Raw genomic sequence first — 6,748 nt, 5'->3', positions numbered from 1 at the left:
TGTTTTAATGGCATTCAGTGTGTTGCCATGTGCCCTGGGTTGGAATGGAAAATGCTTTTTACCCTGTGTTAAAAACAGACGACACCGTTTGATGAAATATTCCACGCTGCGTTGTTATTTTTGTGTGCGTTGGTCGTCATGTGTGTCCACAGAGAGATGCTCTGAACAAGACTTTATAGTCGACGGTTTGTAAGTTCACACATGTAGATAAACACACTGGAATAAAAGACTGGGCATCCTGTTTCTCTAGCAGGGGGTGCTCCAGGCCTCCACAGGATTTTCTCTTTCTGAGCTGATGTTTGGCGCCGCATGGGGTTTGAAGTTGGCTTTGGATTTTTAGGTTTTGTAAGATCACTGATGTGAGCTGTGAATTCTGGCTGTTGGAGTTTGCGTGACCTTGTCTGAGCACTTTTCAGCTCCTCCTGCTGTTGGGGAGAATTACAGATAAATGGTTCATATCAGGGTGAATAGACTTCACTTTTTTATTCAACCCACTTGACTTCACACGCTGTCCGGACAATTTGAGTTTCTTTCTCTTTTCATTTCATTTTGTATGAGAAGCCGCGCCTGCACATCGAGGACCAAACCGCTGGAAGTCTGACACCGCTTTGAGCTTTTATGTTTGATGTTCCAGATTTACATACTGTCTCAGCTGCTGTGGAAATAAACACCACTGCTGGTCTGGAAATGTAGGAATGCTGTTAATGAGTGTGAAGTTGTACAATTCTCCCTGATTGAAATGTGAACAAATTCCAGTAAGTGCAGCCACATCCACGAAGAGACACAAATCACAACAACATTGGCCTTGTGTTTAGCAATGAGTTTGCCTGCAGCATGCCAGGAGCAGATCTGCTCACTCCATCAGGAACAAACCCTGCATGAGATGGAAAGAATCAGTCATTCTTAATGGAGGCGTAAAGATTGACTTCCAGGCGCTGTGTGTTCATATATGAGGGCTTTGGAAGGACTCTGTAGTAAACTGTGTGGGCTGATAGAGCTGAGTTTATGCTTCATATCTGACCTGAAGGAGCGACTCATTAGTGAAGGTGGATGCAAATGCTTTAGTCTTCTTCTACAGTTGGCTTATGTGAAGAAATGTAGGATCACAACACACCTGTTCTCCCTTGTTTTTCACTCAAATATTAAATTCATCCCTCGCTGTAACCAGCTCCATTTCATACTGATGCAGCTATAAACAGTAAGCAAAAAGAAGTGAAGCAATTTCATTTAAATGTCAAATGATAAACAAACAAACTTTGTCACATCTCAGTAATTGCATTTCTTCTTGGTTTAACAGTCTGGTATTTGCTCTCCTGTAAAATGTTATGTTGAGTTAAAGCATCTTATTAGATACTGGGCTGGACAAAATATATGAAAAATGTGATTGTTTCAGTCAGTATCAATAATGACTGAGCCTTTTTAATGATATGGTTTGAATAAAGACCAAAAGTTAAAAGAAATTTATTTAAATTTAACCACTCAAGCCTGTTAATCAAAGTTCACATTCTTGTTAATGCTACAATGATAAATGTGTAAATAAATAAAACAAACCATTGTATTGAACAATTTTCTTGTTGATTAATGAAGTGTATATGTAATGTAACTTTGCTCAAACATATAATTTAATCAGAATAGTTTTTAAAAAATTGGCAACAAAAAATCCATCCACGTATAGTGTCAGTCCTGTTATTGTTTGTTCAGTAGAATTTGCTTCGTAACTTCTTTAAAGTTAAACAGCACCTGAAGAAAACGCCTTCAAAAAACCCCTGAAAACTCTTCAAATTAACAGTGATGTGAAACCGGTCAAAAATAAGTTAGTTATCAAACTACCACCAAAAGAAAGCTTCCTTTTGTGTTGTATTATACAAAAAATGCAACACAGCTAGTGTTCCTAAAGGCTTCACAATTTGATATGATCAGAACTGACGTCTGAAAAGGACCTCAAGTCTAACCCAGTGAAAATAGAAAATGATATGTCATATTTTTTGACCTGGGCCTTTTTGTTCTGAAGGACCTCCGTGTAACTTTATCAAATTGACTCCTGAGAGACTAAACAACTTCTCATCACACACAAATAACAGAGCAGGATTTTATTTGATTCTTCTGACCTGAATTACTTCACTGATGTTGGCATCTTGATGAAAACTGTGGTGAACTCTTGGGGTTAGGTGTAGATGGAAACACTGTACCTGTCCTGCCTTTATTAGATTTGTGTTATTTCACGCCTGAAAAGAGTTTAGAAACTAACGTTAGAGTCACATTGGCCCTCACAAACGCGCTATCACCTCTGAAAATACCTTCACCTAAAAGGAGGAAGTCCAAGAATGTATTTTACAAAGCTTTATGCAGCCATTCGGGGTTTTGATTATTAGTTTTAAAAAACACGAATCACATTCGGGAGTTTTTATTTGAAGGAATAAACTGATAGACAGATCTGAGAAAAGCTGAGTTTTTAAAAGCTGCTCTTGAGAATGCAGAAGAAAAATAAGATGTTTATCCAAATTCACTTATAGCTGAACTCTTCCAACTTCACACTTGACTTCTTAATTTAGAGAATTCAAATTCATTTTCCCTTCTTCCGTAATATTGCCGTTAAAACCCGAATATTTATTCACTGTACCTTCACTCTGGTCTTCTCGGCTTCTTTATTTCATATTCTTCTTCCATTTGCTTTACTTTCTTTTTCAAAATTTGTCCCAATTTTTCCATTTCATGATTTATTTCATTGCTAAAGATTTTTAGGACAAATAAGTCAAACTTTATCCTGTAGCCCAGTGTTGATGTTCAGCATTGTTCTAAGTGATTCATGTGACAAAAAATATGTTAAATTTTTATTAAACACCAAAATGTTCACATCACTTACTATGTGCACATTCTCTGACAATTATTTTTGCACATTCCTACTCCTTGGAAGTACTTCTATTACTTCTGTGACTCACAATTCCTTGATTGCATTTTCTGCTCATTTAGCTAAATTTATATTAGCATAATTTTACACTGCTTCTCATCTGTCTGTAGCTTTTTAATCTGTATGTTGCTGTTTATTGTTATGCACTAGTACACCAAGTGACATTCCTTGTATATGAAAAACAGCTGCTGGATAGATTTCTTGTTCAGACCCTTAGAGACACCATTACAATCATCTAATCTACTGGAAATAAATACATTCTATGTCTTCTCTAGACGAGAAACCTTTGATTCTAGCAATGTTCTTTAGCTGGTAATAGGCAGATTTAGTCACAGCTTTCAAGTGGTTGTTAAAATTCAGATCTGAGTCAATAATGGCACTGAGGTTTCTAGCTTGATTTGTAATTTTTCTTGACGTGGAGTCAAAGTGATCACTGATCTTTGACCTTTCATTTTTGGGGCCAAATACAATCACTTCAGTCTTACCTGCATTGAGCTGGAGAAAACTGTAACACATCCACTCTTTCATTTGATGGCTACACTTACTGAGAAAAGTAAAGGATTGCAGTCATGTGAAATATAAAGTTGTATGTCATCCGCGTAAGTGTGGAAAGGGATGTTGTGATATTCTATTATCTGAGGAAGGAGCAACTTGTAGATATTGAATAAAAGAGGCCCAAGAATGAACCCCTGAGGAACCCCGCATGTGATCTTTGTTTGCCCAGACTTATAGTTACCAATTGAGACAAAGTAGTCCCTATCTTGTAAGTAATATTTGAACCAAATGAGTACAGTGTCAGTAAGTCCCACCTACTTTTCCAGTCTGTCGAGCAGTATGTTGTGATCAGCTATGTCAAATGCAGCACTGAGGTCCAGCAATAATAGGACGGTGGTCTTCGGTGTATCATAATTGGACCAGAGGGGCAGGTGGCAGAATGTTGAACATGTAAGGCACGAAGCTGGATTTGTTATGGGGAAACTGCTGCAAAACAACAGGAAACCAAGGGCCGCATAATAAATAAATACTAATATTTGTCAGATAAAATGAACAGTAGAAGGTCCATGAAGCTTTCTTTCTTCAACCCTTTGATGCATGAAATGTGTCAAAAGTGACCCAGACCCAATGGAAAATAGGTATCTCCTGACTCACACTGTGAATCAAAGGATGAAGTGATTTATCTTCATTCGCCAATGGGCGTTACTGTGCATTAACTATATAAACAAACAAAACGTCCCAGTGTGAGTTAGAAAATGGTTGGTTGGCCTGATCAGACCCTCTGGCCATTAGTTGAGTAACATTTATACAGTATAAGGTCACAAGTTTCATCTATATTCACGTCTGCGCCTGATGTCCATGTCGTTTGATTTAAACCAAAGCAAACAAGCTCTCAGAGCCGGAGTGCAGTATTGTTGTTTGGTGTGTTGACGTACAAAAATGATGCAGTAGGAATCCGTTATTTAGTTTTAGTGGGAAAAAAAATAGATAAAAAACTGTATTTCTATAAGACCTTGAGAAGACAATACCTTTTACGTTTTGTGCTCCTAACAAGCAACTTTTGGCTGTTTGAGTGGTAAATGCAGAGGCAGTACAACATTGTTTAAAGATTCCAGCAAAGTTCAGTGCAAATGTATTTATAACAAGGAAATTATGGAGTGAAATAAGCGCTTCAATCGCTTCAGTGGATTTGCTTGTGGACGTCATGCAAATATGGATGGTGCTTTCAGATTCTGCACTTTAATCACTGAGGGTCTAACAATATACAGTGTCATTATAGTACGGTGTTTACTTGACATGTTGCAAATATCTGTGATAGCTGAGTTTGAGCAGTCATTCTTTACATTGGAAACAGCTGCTTGTCAAAATCTGGATTCTCATTAGCAGGAGATAAACACTTGGAAACCGTCTGTTGAAGGAGAAAGATCAGTAACTTGTTGAAAGCTTCAGAAACAAATTTGATTTTATGTTATTTTGTTTCGAACTAATAAAACTTTTAAAGGCAGATTTTTCCAAACATCTGTGGAGCCTCTGAAATGCCATGAGGCGGATTTTTTTTTCTCTTGTGTACACAAAAGGCATAATTATCTTGTGTACTCGAGATCATGATCATCGTGACTTTGAGTTCCGTCGGCGTCTCATCTAAAAGTTTGAAGAATTTTCAGACTAAGTCAGTCACGATTTCTGTGGTTCTGAGATTCCTGACAGGAGAGTTCTGTAGAGCAGGTTGCAGACATCTCAAACAGCATTTCCAGCAGAGTTTAAAGTGCTGCTTGTAAGTCACAAAAACATTTACAGAAAAGCCAAATAGCTACCACGAAAGAAAAACTTTGTCTGTCTGCTAAAGGAAAGGTCCGACCAAACCCTAAAGACATTGATGCATCATTTGTTGGGTCGTTTTGTGTAGACCTTTCTTTACAGAGACTGATCTGGCTGCACACATGATCATTATGCTATAGGAGAAAATAACTCACAGTCGTCTGGGGTGGAGTTTGTCCCCTTAAACTGGTGACAAGGGAATTGTTTCGGTGGAATATTTGCCTCCAAGGATGGTAAGCACTTCCTATAAAAAGAATAATTCACAAAAAGCTTTTCTGCACAATCGACACTTTGGTCAAAATGTGTAGTTTTCATTGTGGTAGTAACACGTAAGAGGAGGGAATAAATTCCTTAAATGAGTGGCCAATAGCAAGCTTGTGCCTGCAATTTACATCTGGTGAGATGAAAAATTTTGGGCTTATACACTGAAGAAAAACATTTGCTGGACCAACGTAACTTAGTTCCATCAAATGGTAGCGTGCCGTTGAATTAAGCTAACCCAAATTAACATGACTTTTTCATTAGACTTACCGTTCCTTCTTTGTCTTTCCTCTGTAATCCTGTTTGAAGAAAATGGGGGCTAAGTAGCAGGAAAAAACTTGAAGAAATGCTGTAGGATTAGTGAACCTTAATTCCAAAATCCACGAAAGTAAATTGCAAAACAGAAACAAAATGAGATTTAATCGAAACAGTATTTTTCAACTACAGTGTACATGCAGTGCAGTGTTTGTCATTAGTCAACTAGTCATTGCACTTTTAAAATATTAGTTTAATCATCTGATTATATATTTTTGAGAGAGAATGTTAGAAGCAGCCTGACATTGTTAAAACTGTGCTACTTTACAGAGAAGTACAAAACCACAGCTAATAAAGAGCCTGTCAGATATAGATTTCACAAGTGCATGTATGAGGAGAGCTGCAGGAAAGTGGTGAGCCAATCATCGTGTCGACACCCTGATCATAGGGTGGCCTCAGGGTGATGGAGTTCAGTCGGTCAGCTCCTCGTCCGATTATCACAGAAACCATGGATTTCCTGCTCCACATCTGTAATTACTCTCTGCTTCCTACAGAGTTTGAAATTCAAGTTGTTTTTTTCTGCAACCAATCAGAACTTGTCAGACTAAGGCTAATAATATAGTTTGCACATTCGCGAAGGTCTGCATGCCGTAAATTTCTTCATCTCCCTGCAGACCAAAACATGCACATTTATGCACTTGAATCTTCCCAGCAAACTTCTGCATACTAGAAAAGCAGAATAATGACAACTTCTCGTCTACAATGGAGTTTAATCAAGCCTTAAGACTCTCCTCATCAGCGAACATGTGGTCCCCTCTTGTTCTCAGCTCCATCTCTGCTTTATTGTAATTGATTTATTTATTTTTTGCTTCCATCCATGTCTTTACATTTTTGTTTTAAATCACTTCTTTCTTATAGTGTAGTTTTGCATGAAACAGTAGTTTTAAATTTGAATGCATCCTGTATGGATATGTGTGTTTTCATTTGTAAGCCTCGGAGTATTTTTTATTT

This window comes from Acanthochromis polyacanthus, chromosome 7 (genome assembly GCF_021347895.1).
Source record: "Acanthochromis polyacanthus isolate Apoly-LR-REF ecotype Palm Island chromosome 7, KAUST_Apoly_ChrSc, whole genome shotgun sequence".
Classification (NCBI taxonomy): domain Eukaryota; kingdom Metazoa; phylum Chordata; class Actinopteri; family Pomacentridae; genus Acanthochromis; species Acanthochromis polyacanthus.
This window is presented reverse-complemented; position numbering follows the sequence as displayed.